A 21,018-nucleotide genomic window follows, 5' to 3' on the forward strand; every position below is an offset into this window, starting at 1 on the left:
CTAAGAAGTTACTTAGGCTCTTATTTAGTAATAAAAACTATATAACCTAGTCTTAGGGAAAACTAGCCTTCTTTAGCTATATTTAGTTAGCGATTTATAAATATTTCGAGGATAAAGAAAAGAAAGAAGAGAAGGCTTAGCTATTTATTAATACTATAAATATTAAGTTCTTAGTAATTTTACCTTATATTTAAATAGGCTAGTCTAGGTAGATTTCTCTTTAGGGATCTTTAGAGGTTTTAGTATAAATATCTATAATTTTAATAGGGAGTAAGTAGTTTATAGTTTAATAATACTAATAGAATATATACTTATCTCTTAACTTTTTATTTCCTAAATTTTTTAATAAGGTCCTATATATTCCCTATATTATCTTAGGGTATTTATTAGTTATATTTAGATAGCTAGTCTTTTTACTTAACTAAGAAATAGGTTTCTCTTTCGATAATATACTTATTATAGATTTCTTCTATTTTATATTTATTATTACTCTCGAGTTCTAATATTAGTATTATTTTATCGGTATTTCTTTTATATTTCTTCTATAGTTCTAGATAGGAAATATAGAAGATATTATAGATATAGTTATATTAGTAAGATAGGCTTAGATAGTAAGCTTATTTTCCTATAACCTTAATAATTCTAAAAAGGCCGATAAAGTATAGAGTAAGCTTTTAGTTTATTTTTAACCTAAGGTTCTTTATAGAGAGTCTAACTAAGTCTTTCTTCTTAAGCTATAGAGATTTATATTTATAATTATAGTTTTTTACTATAGATTCTATTACTTTTTACTAGTATTTATATAGTTCTTAGTAGATTTTTTCTAGTTTCTCGATTCTTACTAATATAGCTAGGATCTCTCTCTATATAGTATTAGCCTCGATATAGCTATAGAAGCTAGATAAATAGCTTAGTAAGATTTAGAAAGATAAGTAGCTAGTAGTTATATTTATTATATTATTATAGGTAAATTCGGCTAATTTTAGTAGCTTTAACTATATAATTTATTCTTTATCGATAAAATAGTAAAAGTAATATTTAAGGATTTAGTTAATCTACTCTATTTAGCTATTAATTTATAGATAGAATATTATTAATACTCTTAAGCGGATATAGGAGATATAGTAAAATTATAACTAGAACCTACTAGTAAATAATAAGCCGTAATCTAATATAATACCTTCTAGTAGTCTAAAATAAAGTTTAACTTCTATATAGAATAACTTAGCTAGTTCTCTAGTAGTAATTACTATAGAGATAGATAGGAATATTAACTATTTCGTAAATTAGTTAATAATAACTAATATTATATTAATAACTTTATTTTAAAAGGTTATAGGTAGTAAGCCTATAATAAAGTCTATAGATAGTTCGATAAATAGTCTTTTAGGTATTAGTAATAGTTCTAGTTAACTATATAGCTTATATCTCTTTATTACTATACTTTAGTAGATTTAGTAGTACTCTATATATTTAGCGATATCTCTATCGAGGTTTATCTAGTAGTACTTTCTTTTAATTAGCTCGGAAATTCTTATTTATCTAAAATATCTAGTAAAAGGATTATTATAATAAATACTTAATAATTTTTACTATAGATTATCTCTAACTAGGATATATAAGTAGTTTTTATATTAGATAAGGCTATCTAGACTAATATTTTAGTCTTTAAACCCTAGTATTACCTATTCTATAGTAGCTTTTCGGCGCTAAGTCTCTAGGTCTTTCTCCTAGAGATATCTAATAAATATTTTAAGATTATTACTAGTTTTAGCTAGATATAGTTATTTATCTATATATATAGCCTAAACTTTAGTAAAAAGGACTAGTCTTATATAGCCTAGTTCTTCCTAATTAGTAATACTTTCTAATTCTTTATTAGTTTCTTATAAGAACTATAGTAAGATACTCCTATCTCTAGAAGTCTTTATCTCTTTTTTTATAAAGATTATAGCTTTTCTTCTAGAAGCCTCTTTTTTCTCGAGAATTATAGCTATATTACCTCTTTTTTTAAAGAGGATTTTAGCTAATATTAGATCCCTAATAGTTAATATTTATACTATAGTAGATTATCTATCTAATATCTATATATTAGTAAGATTTCCTTAGGTTACTATAGTAGATTATTAGTTTAATATTAATATATTAGTAGTAATCTATTTCTAAGATATAGGGCCTACAAGGGCCTACCTATAAGATATATTTGATGTGGTCAAAACGGCTAGATATCTCGGCCAGATATCTCGGCCAGAAATCTTATCATGAATTTACCTCCTGCTACTACATAGCAGCCACCTATATCATAACGATATCATAAGCTATATCATAACCATACAATAGCAACCAATACTATGCAACTGGTGACAACCAGTGGCAACCAGAATCAGATATAAATATCCATCAAATCCCTAGCCAAATAATAATTGAACTAAGCTTCCTTTATATCTTTTCTTCCCCTTCTAAGTATCTTTATTATATCACACCTACCTATATTAACTATCCTAATATAACTTCCTACGCAGCCTTACTGCTTGCTAAGAGGTTATGAGCCCGAATCATCCTTTCTAAAATCTTTTGAAAACCCCTTTTCATTCTATCTTACATCAAGATATCATATATCTTGTTATATATTATTAAGATCTTCTATATTTGATATATTTGATATATATATCAACCAATATCAATAGATATCAACTAATATCTATCAATATCAATCAATATGTCATCTATTGGAAAAATATCAATTGATAAGCTGACAGGGTCAGAAAACTATGTTGAATGGTCTCTCCTCTTGAAAGCTGTCTTGATTAAAGATGATCTAATTGATCCGATATTGGAAGAAAAACTATCAATAAATAAACAAAATCAAAAGGCACTAGCCTGCATTCGGATATTTTGCGCTAAAGGCCTACTACTATATCTGAAAAATGAAGAAAATGCCTATAGGGCCTGGTAAACCCTAGAAGGGCTATATAACCCTAAGGGATTTACTACTGAATATCTAACCCTGAAAGAATTTTTTAATACCTTACTAGCTGATTTCTCTACTATGGAGGAATATCTTAATAAGGTCAAACTGTTATTAGATGACCTTTCATCCAAAAATTTGAAGCTACCAGACTAAGCTATTATAGCCTGGATACTAAATAGCCTAGACGAAGGCTATCAAGGCTTTATCTAGAATATTGTCTAATCAATCCGAAAGGACCTAAAGGCTTATACTGTTGAAATACTATTCGCTAGCCTAATCGATGAGGTACGTGGCAAAATATCAGACGAAAAGCTATATAACATATTAAATCGATTTAAAAAATTATAATAAAATAGCCGATATTGCACTAATTGCAAAAAGACTGGCTATATTGTTGATAATTGCTGGTACTTGTATATCGATAAACGCCTAGTAGGGTGGAAAGTACGAAATGATTCAAACAAAGTCACTAAAAATACTCAAAACCAACGAAATAATTATAAGAAATCAGATAATCTTATGAATTTAATTGAATTAGATATCGACAGCCAGAAATCTGATAATTATGAAGAATTTGATGAAAAAATCAATATCCTCTTATATACTGATTAAATAACAAGCCCTAACGATATTGATATCGATCTCGGAGGCTTTGATCTAGAGGTAAATACCCCTATATATAACACTATATATTAAGAAGAAATATATGCTAATATAGCTATATCAGATAATATAAAGTATGATAGAAGTGAGGCTAAAATGAGAGATATTCAAAATTCAATCAAAATGGGCTACTATCTACTAAAAGTTGATTTGATTATTGACACTGCTGCTACTATCTGTGCTATATCTAAATTACAATATTTCTATAGCTATACATCTACTAATAAAACTGTTATATAGGGAAAAGCTAAATCTATTAAAGTAAGATATATTGGTAATGTTTTGGTTAAAATAAATACTAACTATATCTATATGATCTAAAATGTTTTATATATTCTAGAACTAGGTATCAATATACTTAGTACTAACCGCCTAGATAACCCTATATCTTTATTTATTAAAAATAAAGTATATATATATACTATAAAAAATAACTAAAAGAAAATAACCTTTATAGGCTATAAGAAAGATAACCTATATAGAACTACTATTAATATTATCTGCCCTAAAGGGCGTGATAGATCTGAAGCTATTTTAGCTATAAGATTAGATAAAAAGACTACTATAAAAATATGGCATGAACGCCTAGGCTATATTGGCCTAATACTACTAAAGAAAATATTAGATCAATCAAATATTGATATATCAGCAGATGATATATCTAACTATATTGATAATATATACGAAATATGCCTACTATCTAAGTATGATAGATCTATTAATAAAAGATCAATAGATCAAGTTAATTTTAATATAGGCGAAAGAATTTATAGCGATATTGGCGGGCCTATTAGCCCTAAGACCTTTGATGGCTATATATACTATATATCCTTTCTAGATAAAGAATCTAGATATCTGTATACTATATTGCTAAAATTAAAAGATTAAGCTTATTAAAGCTTTAAAGACTATAAAAATCTATTAGAAAATCAGATAAAAACCACTATTAAAGAATTTTTCACTGATAATGGCACTGAATATATCAATGACAGATTCTATATATTACTAAGAAGATATGGTATTTTTCATCAAAAATCACCTATATATACTAAAGAGCCTAATGGGCTAATTGAAAGGATAAACCTTATACTACTTAATAAACTTCGGTGTCTATTGATATACTCAAAATCTGACCAAAAGCTTTGGGGGAAGCCCTGCTAGCGGCTATATATATATATAACAGAACGCTATACAAAGCTATTAGCTATAAGACACTATATGAAATATACTGGGGCAAAATGCCTAAAATTAACTATATAAAAATATAGGGATCTTTGGCTTACTACTATACAAATAAATATATAGAAAAGCTTGCCCTACGTAAGAATATAGCTATATTAGTAGGCTACAGTGATCAAAAACACTATAAGCTATATGATATAAAGCTAAAAAGAACTATATGGTCAAGAGATGCTATAATTCTTGAAGGAAAATTCCTACAAGACCAAACAAATTTAGCTAAGCCTATAGATATAGGGTTAAAACCCCTAATCCCTAAACCTAACCCTATAGCAAAAGCTCGAGAAGATAGCTATAACCAAAAAATTAAGGATATTGATATTGATCAAAATATTGATATTAATCATAACCAAATTGATCTAAATAAACAAAAATTGATTAATGCTTCACTAACACACAAAATTGAGGTCTAAATACCAATATATAAACCGAATAACTAATAAAATATATTAAATAATCAATATAATATATAAAAAGATTAATATAACATTGAAAAAGAATATATATATAATATAGAGGATACTACACTACCAAACTATATTAAAAATATCTATATGAAAAACACTATAGATTATATACTATCCTCTATAACTATAGAAGAACCAAGCTCATTTGAACAAGCTATGAAATTAAATAAAAAAGATTAATGGTATAAAGCCTATCTAGATGAAAACAAAGAACTATTAAACCAAAACACCTATAATATCATTGATATCCCTAAGGGTGTTACACCAATCAAAGGCCGATGGGTCTTTAAGAAAAAACCTATAAATAAAGGTCAACTAATCAAAAATAACTATATAACTAATGAAAATCAATCTATAAGATATAAGGCTAGATAGATTATACAAGGTTTTTACCAACAGCTTGGTATTGATTTTCTAGAAACTTTCTCTACTACTACACGCACAGAAACCTGGCATATACTGCTTATTATAGCAGTCAATAAAGGCTGGCCTATTATACAATATAACGTTAAAAATGCGTTTATCCACGCTGATATTAACGCTGATATATATACAATATTGCCTAAAGGCCTATATAATAATAAAAAATATCAAAATAAATGCTGCTATCTAAGGAAAGCACTATATAGCCTAAAGCAAAGCCCTAGGCTATAGTATCAATATTTTGCTACTATAGCTAAAACCCTAGGGTTTGATATATTACCTTATGATGAAGGGATATTTATAAACCATCAAACTAAGGCTATATTAATAGTCTATATTGATGATATATTATTCATACACTCTGATATAAAATATATAAGAGAAATTGCTATAAAGGCTAATAAATATATCAAACTAGAAGAAATAGGTAAAGTATTAACTTTTCTAGGCAATAACATCAAAATTGACTATATATCAAAACAGATATATATTGATCAAAAAGACTATACTAAAAAACTGCTAAATAAATTTGATATATATAATAAATTCAAGCCTAGCCAAACGCCAGGTGAAGCAGGCATAAAACTAAAGAAAAATCAATATAAAGCAGATCAAAAAACTATAAAAAACTATCAAAAAGAAATTGGATCTCTTGTTACGATCATGGAAAGAGCCAACTGGAAAGTAACCAGGTGCATTCACGAAACAACGAAGGTGAAGAAGGAAGAAACTACGGAGGCTCTGGCAACTATCTTGTAGAGAGCTTATGCAAACAGGCCCTATTAGGTTAGCTCGGTCGGGTGTTTCTATTACTCCGCGTCCATCAGGTGATCTCCGTCTATCGTTCTATTATACGTCACATAGCCCTCCTTTTTAAAGAGGCTCGCCCCGAGACTCTAGGATATTATCGTCGATATGGTTACCAACGAATTCGTCGACTTCTGCTGTAGCTAGCTAGATCTATAGGTTCTTTAGGGGTCCGGGGGAGTTAGGGTATCGTCGGTGGAAATCTATTAGTTTTAGCGGTGTATTTTTGAAGTCGGCTGCGTAATACTAAGCGTCGTCCTTGTCGTAGCCTAGCTACTTAATCTTATACTATAGCTTTCGGTAATATAGGCGTAACCGTAGGACCTCTTCGACTTCCTATTCTTGCTAATCATTAACTAGGACTGGCGGTAGAGGATCTTCGATCTAACCTAGTAAGGGATCGGTCTTCGATGTACGGTGTAGCTTATTTAGCGAGAAGACTAGGTATACCTTAATAGATAGGGGTAGCTCGAGCCTAAACGTATAGCCTTCTTTAGCGATGATCTTATACGGCCCGCTGGCTTAGTCCGATAGCTTCCGGCTTAGGCGGTCTAGTCCCTAATAGTGTATAGTAATATAGACTATATCTCCTACGTCGAAATCTACCTCGCAGCGGTGTTTATTCGCCTATATACGTTAGAGCCCTTATACGTAGTCGATTACTTTAGCAGTCTCTTTCTAGATTCGTTCGATTCGTTCTATAAAGTTTTATGTATCACTAGTTAATTACGGCGAAAGAGAAGCGTCGGTAGGTAGGTCCTAATCGAATAATATTCTAGGCTCGTATCCTCTTTCTATAAAGAAGAGGGACCTTTTCGTCGAGTCTTAGCGTAGCGCGGACACAGCGAAGTTAATCATCGGTAGCTATTCGGACTAGTTATCTTAGTACTTATTAACTATTACCCTTAGTCGTTAGGCTATCTATTAGTTAGCTATCTCGGTCTGGCCGTCGGTCTGTAGGTAGTAAGCGGTAGATAGCTTACGCTTGATATAAAGAATTCGGCAGAACTTAGTCCAGAACGCCGATATAAACTATCCTTTACGGTCCGACATAATTAAGTTAGGTATGCCTACCTATCGGAAGAGATATATAATAAATAATCGAGCTATTTCTACGGCTATAGTTATCTTATAATAGGGGATAGAGGCCTAGCGCTTACTAAGGCGATAGTACACTACGAATACCGCGTCGTAGCTATACTTATCCTTAGGGAATGTCCGGAAATCTATTATAATATACTGCTATAGCCGATCGGGGGTAGGGAGTGGTTATAATAACCCTAGGGGTCGGTCTCTCTATATCTTTGTCCGCTTATAAATTCGATAATTATCTATATATCGTTCGACGTCGGTTACCTAGTTAGGCTACTAGTAGCGACTTAAGAGAAGGGCCTTTATTTTAGTCTCGCTAGGATACGTAGTGTATAGTTAACGATGGACCTTATTAAGTAGGCGCGCCCTAAGGTCTCCGTTATCTAGCACTACTAGTCTTCCTTCGTAGAGTAAAAGACTACCTCTTATCTCCTAATATCTATCCTCGCTTATTCTTGCCTAGTTTCGGTTTACGTCGAGGGAGGGATGAGTCTGATTAGTATAGAGAACGTACGCGACTACCCCGGTTATATCGGAGATAGTCTAGGATCCGTCGTCGGGGTTTATTATCGTTATCGGAGCGATTCTAGCTAGAGGGGGTTAAGGGTTATTATTATCGGGGTATATACCTTGTTCGAGGTACTTATGCGGGAGGAGGATTTAGTTCTGCCTATTATAAGTACTAGGGTCCTTTCGTAAGAGGGTGTTAGCGATGATATTTCGCTTTCCTATAAAGTAGCGTATTAGGAAGTGAAATCTCGACAGGAATTCTCCCTAATATACCTAACGGGCGTTTAGCTTCTTTATAGTCATAAAATATTAAAGCGACTGATAGTTAGAGAAGATACTAAATTAGTCGTCCCGTTATAGTCCCTCTAGCTCCGCTCTCTAAAGATTAAGGGCCTTAACGATTATAAATATCTTATAGTTATATATATCCTATCGCTGCTCCGTAGTAGTTAGTTTTAACGAATAGAAGTAGATAGGGTACTAATAGCTATTAGGCTAGAGCTATAAGAGGACTCCTCCGATATACCTATCTAATACGTCGGTCTCGACCTTTATAGGGGCCGATACGTCGTAGTAAGCTAATACCGGAGCTATTATTATTATCTTCTTAAGTTCTTAGAAGGCTTATTTATACTATACGCTCTACTCGAACGGCGTCTTATCCTCGGTGAGGGGATTTAGTAGCTTCGTAATCCGACTATAGTTCTTTACGAATCGTCGATAGAACCTATAGAATCCTAGGAAAGATCGTACCCCGTAAACTATAGTAGGCTACTACTAGTCGACGATTACTATAATCTTTTCCGGATTAACCTTAATACTATTAGTACCGATAATAAAGCTAAAAAACCGGGTTATCTATATATAAAACTTATATTTACTTAGGCTTACCTATAGTCCGGCTTCTCGAAGCTTTTAAAGTACCTTCTTAATATATTCGATATATTCCTCTATCGTTTCGCTATAGATTAGGATATTATCGATAAAGGCGGTAGTAAAGTCATCGAGGTATCTACTAAGAGTTATATTAATAAACCGCTAGAACGTAGCGGGTCTATTCGTCACTCTAAAGGGCATCACTTTATACTTATAGGACCTATATCGTATACGGAAGGTAGTGAGGTCTTCTAAGTTAGGATCTATACGAATTCTGTGAAATCCTTACTGGATATCTAACTTTATAAAGTATCTAGCCTTACCTAGCCGTTAGAAGATCTTATTAATTAGTAGAATTAGATAACGATCTTTCTTCGTAATCGAGTTAAGCTTACGGTAATCGACGTAAAACCGGAGTCCTCCGCCGGGCTTCCGGACTATTAGGATTAGGGAAATATAGGGGGCCTTACTTTCTTCGATAAACCCTTACGTAAGGTTCTTTATAATATAGGCCTTAGCCGCCTAAAGCTCTTCTTCTAATTACTTATAGAGCGGGTAGTATCTAGGGGTTAGGCCTTCCTTAAGGACGATTCGATAGTCGGTAAACTCTTAGTGTAGTAGTAGCGTATCGGAGTCTTACTATAAAAATATATCGGTATACTTATAATATTCCTTAGGAATAATACACTTTATCTTACGTTCTTCTAATTAACGCTTGTGTTATTTATTCTCTAGGATCCGGTTAATCTCCTCGAGTAAGGTTAGAAAGACTTCGCTGCTACCCTTTTATATATATCGGTAGAATCCTATAGTACTAATCATCGCGATAGCTTCTAATAGGGGGGTATAGGTCTAAGGAGTTAGTCGTTATCTTTCTAAGGAAGGACGGGGTTATACCTCCTTTAGTGTATACTCTATTTTAGCTAGTATACTCTTATAGTCTTCGGCCGTAGTTTTTATCGGCTTATATTACGGTAGGCGATCGATCTTTTTAAAAAGCTAGTCGTATCGATCGGTATCTCGTTAGTGATTAGGATTAGGCCGTCGTAAGATCGTCCGGGGGAGGATAGTAGATAGCTAACTAGCTACTTTATCCTATAGGCTCTATTCTTCCGGCTAGATTAATCGGCGCTTCGTATAGTCGGGAAGGACCTTATACTCTATAAACTACTTACGTCCGAGGATTAGGTCGTGCTTACTAAGATTAGCGACTAATATTAGTAAGCGGCGTTATACGTAGCTATTAATTATTAGTGTTAGTTTAATAGTATAAGTAATCGGCTTTCTAGGGTAGTCGTTAAATCCTCGGGTCGGTACCTCCTTTTCTAGCCGTATTACTAGCTACCTAAAGGCCTTCGCGGCCTATAGGGCTAATCGGGTATCGATATATATAAATCTATCTACTCTAGTATTACTAAGCGCAGAAATCGAGAATGAATATCTATTATAGGCTATTTAGGTATTAAAAGATAAACTGTTTCCTCTTCCTAATAATTTCTATAGATTTAGCGCGAAAAGTGATAAAGTTATACTACCTAGGAAGGAGACTTTCCCTAGGCTTAGGTATTTCCTAATTTAGGGGCATTAGTAGTAGTAGGGGCTTCGTGATCGGCGAGTTCTTTAGTAGTATCGATCGAAGCGACGGTTATCGGCTTCTTCGGGTAATCGCGTAAGGTATATCCTTATTCGTAATATTTAAAGTATCGACCTTCCTTTAGGTAGGTCGCTCGTTCCTCCGCGGTTATTAGTTTATAAGCCGGAGTAATACCCTTACGCTTAATAAAAGGGGATAATATAGGGCGTCTACGCGAAGCGGTAGTCGTAGCTAAGCCTAAGGCTAATCTAGAGACGGTTACGGCCGCTTAGGTACGACGAGATTCTTTCTACTTATAAAATAAGCTTAGGTTTAGGGCTATACGCTAGTAGATAGTAATAAACCTCTTAAAGCTAACGTCTAGGTCATCGAGTAGGTATATCGTCTAGGTCTAGAGTATCGGTAGTAGCTTACTATAAAGATTACAGAGTCGGTTTTACTTAGGCTACTAAGCCTCTTTAGCTAAGCGAGAGAAATTAGTAAGGAAGTCGCTAAAATTATCCTTAGGCTTTATAGTTAGGTAGGTATATTCGTAGAGTGCCTCCGTAGCTCGGTTTAGGTTTAAGAAGATACTCTCGAGATACTTAATTATATCCTCTACGTCGCCGTACGGGTTAGACGCTCTATCTCTTATTCGGGGACTAATATAGAGTAAGGCCTTACCCTCGGTACGGCTCGAAATATAGTAGATTCGGTCGGACGGAGTTAAGTAGTAGTTAGCGTTACTACGTAGCTTATATCGAATCTAGTTCGCTTATTAGTCGAAGCGTACGGTCTTACCGTCGCTAAAGAGAGGGGGGTCGGGGAGTTTTGCGGTACGGCGAGATATAGCTATCGGGGACTCGTAGGTCGACGGACAGTCTTACCTACGCTCCTATAGGTCGATAACCTTTATAGCGAGCTGACCAGCCCTTAGGGTAATAGTCTTAAGATCCCGTTATGCCTCCCTATATTTAGCGTTTATAGCATCCCGCTAGTTAGTAAGAGTTCGAATTTCGCGGTACTCTCGGCGGAGGAGGTTAAGGAGTTATTTAGGCGTATAATTCTTGATAAAATTAAGATTAAGGTCCCCCTTAGAGGGGAAAGAGATCGGTTCGTCTAGTCCCTACTATCTGGTAGGTTCGGCGCTAGCGATTTCATCGTCATCGCTATTCGTTTCGTGCTCTCCGGCTAGGTTCTCTAGGGTCTAGTCGTAAAGCTTATTAGCCGTAGTGCTCTAACGGCGTCGGATCGTTAAACGGGATCGTACTATAACGTCGGCTTATCTTAGCAGGGGAAGGTTCGGTTCGGTTCGGTTAGAATCGTTTAGGATTCGTCGGTTTCGGTTTAGGGTAGGGCGTCGCTCTAAGTAAGACGGTGACAGCGTACTGTCTATATCTGTATAACTCAAAGATGACAGGAAAGGGTGAAAAAGGACCTTCGTTACATATTACGATTATAGAAAGAGCCAACTGGAAAGTAACTAGGTGCATTCACGAAATAACGAAGGTGAAGAAGGAAGAAACTACGGAGGCTCTGGCAACTATCTTGTAGAGAGCTCATGCAAACAGGCCCTATTAGGTTAGCTCGGTCGGGTGTTTCCATCACTCCGCGTCCATCAGGTGATCTCCGTCCATCGTTCTGTCATGCGTCACATCTCTACTATTTCTTAGCCTAAAAACTAGGCTAGATATAACCTTTCCAGTTAGCTATTGCGCTAGATATATGAGCAATCCATCACATGACCATATCAATGCATTGAATAAGATATGGAAATATATATTATATAGCCTAAATATTGGCCTACAATATAACTGCTCAGGGCAAAATCTATATATAAAGGGCTATTCTGATAGTGATTGGGGTGGATGTCTTGATACCCGAAGATCTACTACTGGCTATATATTTAGCCTGTCAGGTGATCTAGCTATCAATAACCCAATAAGCTGGACCTCACAGCTACAAAAAACTGTTGCCTTAAGCTCTACTGAGGCTGAATATATGGCCATGAAAGAAACAATAAAAGAAGCTATATATATATCTGATCTATATAACTATATAAATACTAAACTAAATCTTGGCTATATAGCCAATATACCACTACTTCTAGTGGATAATAATAGTGCTATAAGGCTAGGGTATAACCCTGAATTCCATAAAAGATCAAAACATATTGATATACAATATCATTTTATAAGAGAAGCTATAACAAATCAAAAGGCCAAAATAACCTATACACCTACTAAGAGCCAGCTAGCTGATATATTGACTAAAAATCTTAGTCGAATAATATTTGAAGAACTGAAAAAACTAGCTAACTTAGTAGATATATAAAAATAATATATGTACCTATATATCTATATCTTATATACTAATCTATATACCTATATATCTATATAGGTTATATAGATTAAGGGGGCATCTAAGATATAGGGCCTACAAGGGCCTACCTATAAGATATATTTGATGTGGTCAAAACGGCTAGATATCTCGGCCAGATATCTCGGCCAGAAATCTTATCATGAATTTACCTCCTGCTACTACATAGCAGCTACCTATATCATAACGATATCATAAGCTACTACATAGCAGCCACCTATATCATAACGATATCATAAGCTATATCATAACCATACAATAGCAACCAATACTATGCAACTGGTGACAACCAGTGGCAACCAGAATCAGATATAAATATCCATCAAATCCCTAGCCAAATAATAATTGAACTAAGCTTCCTTTATATCTTTTCTTCCCCTTCTAAGTATCTTTATTATATCACACCTACCTATATTAACTATCCTAATATAACTTCCTACGCAGCCTTACTGCTTGCTAAGAATAGGACTATATAGGAGTAATTTATCTAGGAGAAGATTAATAGAGTAATTAGTAGATTTAGATAATAGGAGGAGTTTTAAGTTTTTACTAAAGAATATATCTTAAAATATTTATAATTTAGTAAATAGTTAGGTAGGATTCGTAGGCTTTTTAAGTTTTTTATTCCTAGGAATCTAAATTTCTTTAGGTATTTTTACTATAACGAAGATATATATATAGTTATTATAGGCCTTTATAAATTAGTAAAAGGTAAGGATTTCTATAGTAATAGTTTTAAATTACTAGTATTAATCTACTATAAAAAAATAAATATAGAGATTATATAATATAGATATAGAGAGAAAGATTAGGCTTCTTTCTAAGCCAGGATCTCTATTAATAGCTATATAAGGTCTTATTATTACTTATATTACTCTATATAAATCTATAGCCTAAATAGGGACTTTCTAGATACTATAGATAAAGGTTTCTTATTAGTTAATAGTAAATATAAGAGATTCGGTTAACTTTACCTAGCTTAGGTAGTATTTCTTAATAAAATTATAGCTAACTATATCTATCTCTATACTACTATTAAGATCTATATATATCTCGATAGTATCTTATATAATTATTAAGATATAGAACTAAGTATTTACTCTTACTATAGGATATAGAGTTAGTATTATAGGATTTATACTAACTTAGCTATTTTTCTCTATATAGGTATTTTCTTTTAAGTAGTAAATTAGATAGTTATAGTATTTTTAGGATAGTTAGGGAAGAGATATTTCTTACTATTATATTTAAAATATTAGAGCTATATCCCCTTTTTTCTAATAGGGTTTAGGCCCTCTTTTAATAATTTATTATTAGTTAGAGTCTAGTTATTCTTATTATCTTAATAATATAGGTATCTCTAAGAGTAATCCTCTCTAGTATTATTAGTTTTTTATTTATAATTAGACTATTAGATCTCCTAGTAATAATAGGCGATATTAATTATATCTTCTCTTATTTCTAGTAGGTAGAGGATATATAGTTAAATATAGGATTAAAGATTAAATTATAGTTTAGTAAAGAAAATAAAAGAGTACTCTCTCTTAGCTTAGTATAGGAAGTATTACTCTAGAGTATCGAGATAAGTATAGAACTCCTTTAGGTTTTTATTAAAATATTAGTAGATCTATTCTATCTAGATTATTATTTCTGTGAAGGATTACGTATTGGTCTGATATAGGGAAGCGTTAATATTAAAAGTGGTTATGTCATTCTTTATCATCACTCGGTATCGTTATTCCCTAATAAAAGAGAGTGTCCCGTTTCCTTTTAATCTGAATCGGTAAGATTTAGTCTTTAAAAAGAAGAACGGCTGAACTGTATCATAATTATTTTATTATCTATTCGCTATCGATTCTTTACCTGATCGACAGGCCTTCTACCCTGATAAGTAGTAAAATCGTTATAATTTCTAAATCTTCTTCTTCGATTACCTAAGGAAAAGATAGCCCTACTATTATCGAACCTCCGACCGGTAACCCGGTAAAGTGCTAGGTAGAATAATCGCGAAAATCCAGCGTCAGAACCTATTAGTAAAACTAGTAATATTACTATAATTAGCCTAGAGTCATCCGAAGAAACTATAGATTCGGATATTAATCGAATTAATAAAGAAATAAGATAGATTCGATCTCGAATTAATTTACTTAAATAATAAAAAAGATTAAAGGAAAGACTCTAAGATCTTCGAATATAAGTCCGAGAGTTAGACGGTCGCGAATTATTACCGAAAAGTCCTCCTTCCTCTAATAAAGGAAGAAGTAATATTAAAATTAAGAATATTCTAGTCTTTACCTATAAGTTTACTATATAATAATAATAAGACTAGTTAAATAATATAGAGTATACCTTTAAGATCTCTCTAAAGCGTTTTAAGACCGATAATAAACGTATTCTTAAAGTAATTACCTATATAGACTAATCGTATAGATAAAAATAGTACCGATACACTAAAGAAAAGGGTTCGATTAAATAGCGAAACGTTAAAAATTCTTAGAACTAATTTAAAGAATAGACGATTACCCTTATCTAAAACGCCCTTACCCTTAAGGTAAACATAAAAATTAAATATAAAACGATACGATACCGAACCGACTAAGATCTAAGAGAGTTCTATAATAAACTCGATACCTTAGAATCTTACTTTCTAAAACTCGATAAAAACGAACTAAGCCTAAACTTCTTTACTAAGCTTAGTAACCTATTACGCTAAAAAATATTAAAATACCGTTAATAGTTACCGAAAACTCGTAAAGAAATAGTCGCTATTATAACCTATTTTTAGGAAATATTTTACGTAGATCGGAAACGAAAAGCTAATAAAACTTTACCGAATCGAGGTAATTCTTCGAATCGATCTTTAAAAAGAATAAAAGGAGGATCTAGATTATCTAATCGTAGAGGATCGAACTAAAATAACTAAGATAGAAACCCCTCCGATTTAAAACCGAAAGATAGCCGAAACCCTATCGGAAGAAATAGTAAATATTTAGTTTACTATATTTATTAAAATAACTCTTACCTTACTAATAGGTATCCTAAGTAGAATTCTTCTAAAATCTAATCACTCGAAATATACTCGGATTAAGAGAGAAACGATTCCGAGTTAAATTAAACCCTACACCTTTAACTTAAATTCCCTAAGTAGGGATAGTTATACGATTATATACGCCGATTTAGGTCCGAAATAATATCGAAACTTATATAGACCTAGACACTAGTATAGAATATAATATCGTAAGTTAGTAATTTATTCGATAATATCGATTATAATAGGTAAAACTTTTAGCACCGATACTAGAAGCAATTAACCGGCGAAATATACCTTTATATAGTATTTAGAAAGTTCCTATCACTATTACTAATAGTCGAGGAACTACTAAAACTTTTAAAAGATCTTACGTAGCTATTAATCGAGATCCTCGCTTAGAAAGAAGTCCTATCCTTTTATTAATAACTACGCTTCGAGAACTAAATATATACCTTTTACTAGCGAATTACTAATAGTAGTTTAAAAACGAAGAAATTATTAATCTCTACCCCCGAAAATTTATAAAATTATATCGAAATTATATAACTATATTTATAGTTATAAAAACCCTAGAAGAAATCTAGCTTCTAGGAGATTAAGAAGAAGAAACGGACGATATCTATACTAAAATACTACCGGAACTATACCGATTTAAGGACGTTTTTACCGTAGAAAATATAAATATCCTTCCTCCTTATAAATTAACCGACTATTTAATTCTAATTAAAAACGGAGTAGTCCCGCCGTATAGACTAATTTATCCACTTTCCCTTCGAGAACTAGAAGTATTACGAAACTATATCGATAAAAACCTAAAACTAGGGCGAATCCGTCCCTCTAAGAGCCCTACTAGAGTACTAATTCTCTTTATCCTAAAAAAGGATAGTAGCCTAAGATTATATATAGACTATCGTAGTCTTAATAAGGTTTTAGTAAAGAATCGGTATCTTTTATCTCTTATTTCGGAAATCCTAGATAGGATTTCTAGAGCTTAATACTTTAGTAAAATCGATATAAAAGACACTTATTATCGTATTCGTATCCGCCCTAGAGATAAATAGAAAATAGCGTTTCGCACTCGATATAGCTATTTTAAGTATTTAGTTATACCTTTTAGCCTAACTAATATACCTACTATATTTTAAAGTTATATATATATAGCGCTTCGGGGCTTTCTCGATATCGTTTATATAGTATATCTTAATAATATCTTAATCTTCTCTAAAGATCGAGAGTCTTATACTAAGTATATCTATTAAGTCTTAGAACGGATGCGTTAGGTAGAGCTTTTTATAAAACCTTCGAAATATACCTTCTATTAAAATAAAGTAGAATTCCTTAGTTTTATCATCGGACGCGAAGGCGTTTCGATAGATAAACGACGGGTAGACGTTATTAAATCGTAGGAACTTCCTAATACGTTTTATAATATCTAAGTATTTCTAAGATTTTATAACTTCTACCGTCGATTTATCCTATATTACTCCCTTATCGTACTACCTTTAATAGATTTACTAAAAAGTAGTAAAAACGGGAGAAAACCTAGTCTAGTCAAATTAAATATCTACGAAAAAATAGCGTTTCGACGCCTAATCGCTATATTTTAATTAGCGTCGTTATTACGATATTTTAATCTAATAAAACCGATTAGGCTAGAAATAGATATATCGGATTATAGTATATCTAGAATTCTATCTTAGGAAAGCTAAGATAAGCGCTATTACCCTATCGCTTTTTAGTTAAGAAAATTTAATAGAGCTAAATTATATTATTCGATACCGGATTAAGAGCTATTCGCTATTATTTCGTTATTTAAACACTAGCGATACTATTTCGAAGGTTCTTTATATCCTATCGAAGTATTATTAGATTATTAGAATCTATAAGGATTTATACGCTAAACTAAATTAATAGGGAGATAAGCTCGTTAGTGTATATTTTTATCTCTATTTAATTTTATAATTAAATATAGATTAGGTAAGATAAACCCTATAGATAGATTATCTAGAAAAATAAATCTAGCCCTTAAAGAAATTAAAAGCTTAGATCTATTACTCCCGATTCGGAACCGTTTAGTTACCGAAATACTACCGAAGTAATCGGTAGATATAGAATTATAAGGTATAACTCTATAAGGCTATTTAGCTAATAAATCCTAGCTAGTATTAGAAGATAATACGTTATCTAAAGATATTCTGTCTAATTAATAGAATAACCTAAGTAGGTCTATAGTTAGCTAGGCTATATAGGAAGAACTAGGTCGTACCTAAAGAATCCCTCTTAAATCGGTATAAAATATATACCGAGACGAGAATATATATCTAGCTAAGGCTAATACCGATCTTCGTTACCTAATTTAGCGTATTTAGGCCGAAGATAAGGAGTATTACCGCCGAGTAGCTACTATTTTATAAGAGAAAATAAGGCGAAAGGGTTAGATAGTTAATCCCGAGGGATTACTCTGTTTTAAAAATCGCCTATATATCCCTACGGGGGAAAATTTAAGGCGTAGGCTATTAAGCCTTTACTATAAAGATCTATTAGTAGGCTATTTTAGCCGAAATAGAACCGAAACGCTATTATATCGGAAGTTTTATTAGATAAATCTTCAGCGAGACGTCGCTAAATATATTAAAGTATATCTAATATACTAAGGGATAGTAGCGCCGAGGCACTAACTATATAGTAAGCTAGAATCACTACCGATTCTTAGCCGTCTATAGAGTAAAATTACTATAGATTTTATTACTAGTCTTCTAGAAATAATTTTTAAAGAAAAGATTATAGATTTAATCTTAGTTATTATAGATAGACTTATAAAAATAGCCCGTTTCTTCCCTATTTCGTCCCTAATAACCGCAGTAGATCTTACTAAATTATTCTATAACGAGATCGAACTTAAGTTCAGACCTCTAGATAGAATTATATTAGATAGGGGTCCGATATTTACTAGTAAGTTTTAGGGTAAGGTATATTATCTATCCTATATAAAACTAAGACTTTTAACAGCGTTTTACCCGTAAACCGATAGCTAAACGGAATAGATAAATTAAATTTTAGAATACTATCTTCGTTACTTCGCTAGCGATAAATAGTTATTATAGCTAAAATTACTACGAATAGCCGAATTCGCTAGTAATAATACTATTAATATAACTTTAGGAAAGTCTCTTTTTAAAATAATATATAGCTATTCGCTAGATTTTTATTTACGATTCGAGGACGAATCTATTTTAAAGGAGGTCCTAACGGTATCAGACTATATTCAGAAGCTAGAAAAGCTTCGTAAAGATCTAAAAGATTAGTAACGAAAAGCCACTAATACTTAGGCGAAACACTTTAATACCTATTATACCCTATTAACGTTAAAACGTAAAGATCTTATTCGATTATCTACTAAAAATCTTAAGCTTAAAACGTCCTCTTAAAAGCTTATTCTAAAATTTATTAGGCCGTTTCGGGTCTTAAACGCTATTAGAAAATAAGCGTATCGTCTTACGTTACTAGCTTAATACTTAAGACTTTATAATATATTCTATATATCCTATCTTAAACTATAGATAGAGTAATAGGACCGAAATAGTTATAAATTACTACTAATACCTAACCTAGAAGATAATAATAAATAGGAAGTTAAAGAAATTAAGGAAGAGAAACGATTATATAGTAAATTATACTTCCTTATTAAGTAGAAAGAATAGCCCTCAGAGTATAACTAATAGGTACCTAAGGAAGATATAGATAATATAAAATCTATAGTCTCTATATTCCGTAAAAAAATCAAGAAATCTTTATCTTATTCCGAAATAGTAGTAAAAAGCTAGCTATTCTCTACTTAATTCTTATCGATTAGATTTTAATTAGCTATTAGCTATAAAAGTTATTAGATATATTAAAATTTAGAAATGTCCTTCGAACTAGCCACGAAAAAACCCCGAAACCCTATAGTATCTATATTAAATTTTAATAGGTTAGATATAGAATAGGCTAGTTATTATTAATATAGTATAACTAGCTAGTTACCTATATTTCTATATCTAAGGCCTCCTAGCTAATAGGTAGCTCCTACGGAAGATAATCCTTAACGGCGTTACGAACGTCGTTAAAGAATATCTTCTTATAAGCTACCTATATACTATATCTATCGTCTACGGGGCCGATTCGGCGGTAAATCGAATTCTTATAGGCCTCGATATCCTTTTAAGAAGCGCCTATAAAAGGGCGAGCTAACGGAAAAATAGTAATCTATCAGGAAATCAAGTACTAGTTATAATTAACTAAGGTTTTCTATTAAATTATTAGAGAAACCTTATAGAAAAGAAGATAATTATATATATTATTAGCTACCTTTTAGCTTTTAAATTTATATTCGCGCCGATACGCAGAAACTAGGGTATTAAAGCTATTATAAAGGTATTATATAGCCTAAATAATATACCTCAGAAATACTAACGGATAGGTACCTATCAAGGGATCGTGATTCGGGGGAGTATTAATAATAATACTATCTTAATAAGAGGCCTAAAACTCCTTAATAAACTCGAGAAGCCTAGCAAAATCCAGTCGGTCTCTAGTTATACTACCTAGGATCTTTATATAATTAGCAAAATCTAATTAATAGAGATATATAGGAGATTCTATACTACCTTATAGATTCTATAATTCTTATAATAGTACTCGTAAGACTTCGAAGTAGGATAGATTATTCGGCACTAAACTACTAAGGGTTTAGTACCGTCCTACTATATAAAAATAATACGGAAACAACCTATATACTATAATAATATAGGTAAAACTACCTTAGTAGTGCGTAGTTTTAGACTAGCCGTAGCCTTTTTAGGTATCTTAGCTAAAAAGGTATAGAAAGATTAATAGAAAGAGAGTAGAAAGGTAACTAACTACTATAGAAAGATAGTAATTAGAGAGGGGTATTAACGAGCGAAGAAGAAAATTTCGCTAGAAGGAAAAACCTAAAGATTTTATAATT

This window comes from Penicillium canariense, assembly GCF_028826845.1.
Source record: "Penicillium canariense strain IBT 26290 chromosome Unknown utg000006l_segment0_segment0, whole genome shotgun sequence".
Classification (NCBI taxonomy): domain Eukaryota; kingdom Fungi; phylum Ascomycota; class Eurotiomycetes; order Eurotiales; family Aspergillaceae; genus Penicillium; species Penicillium canariense.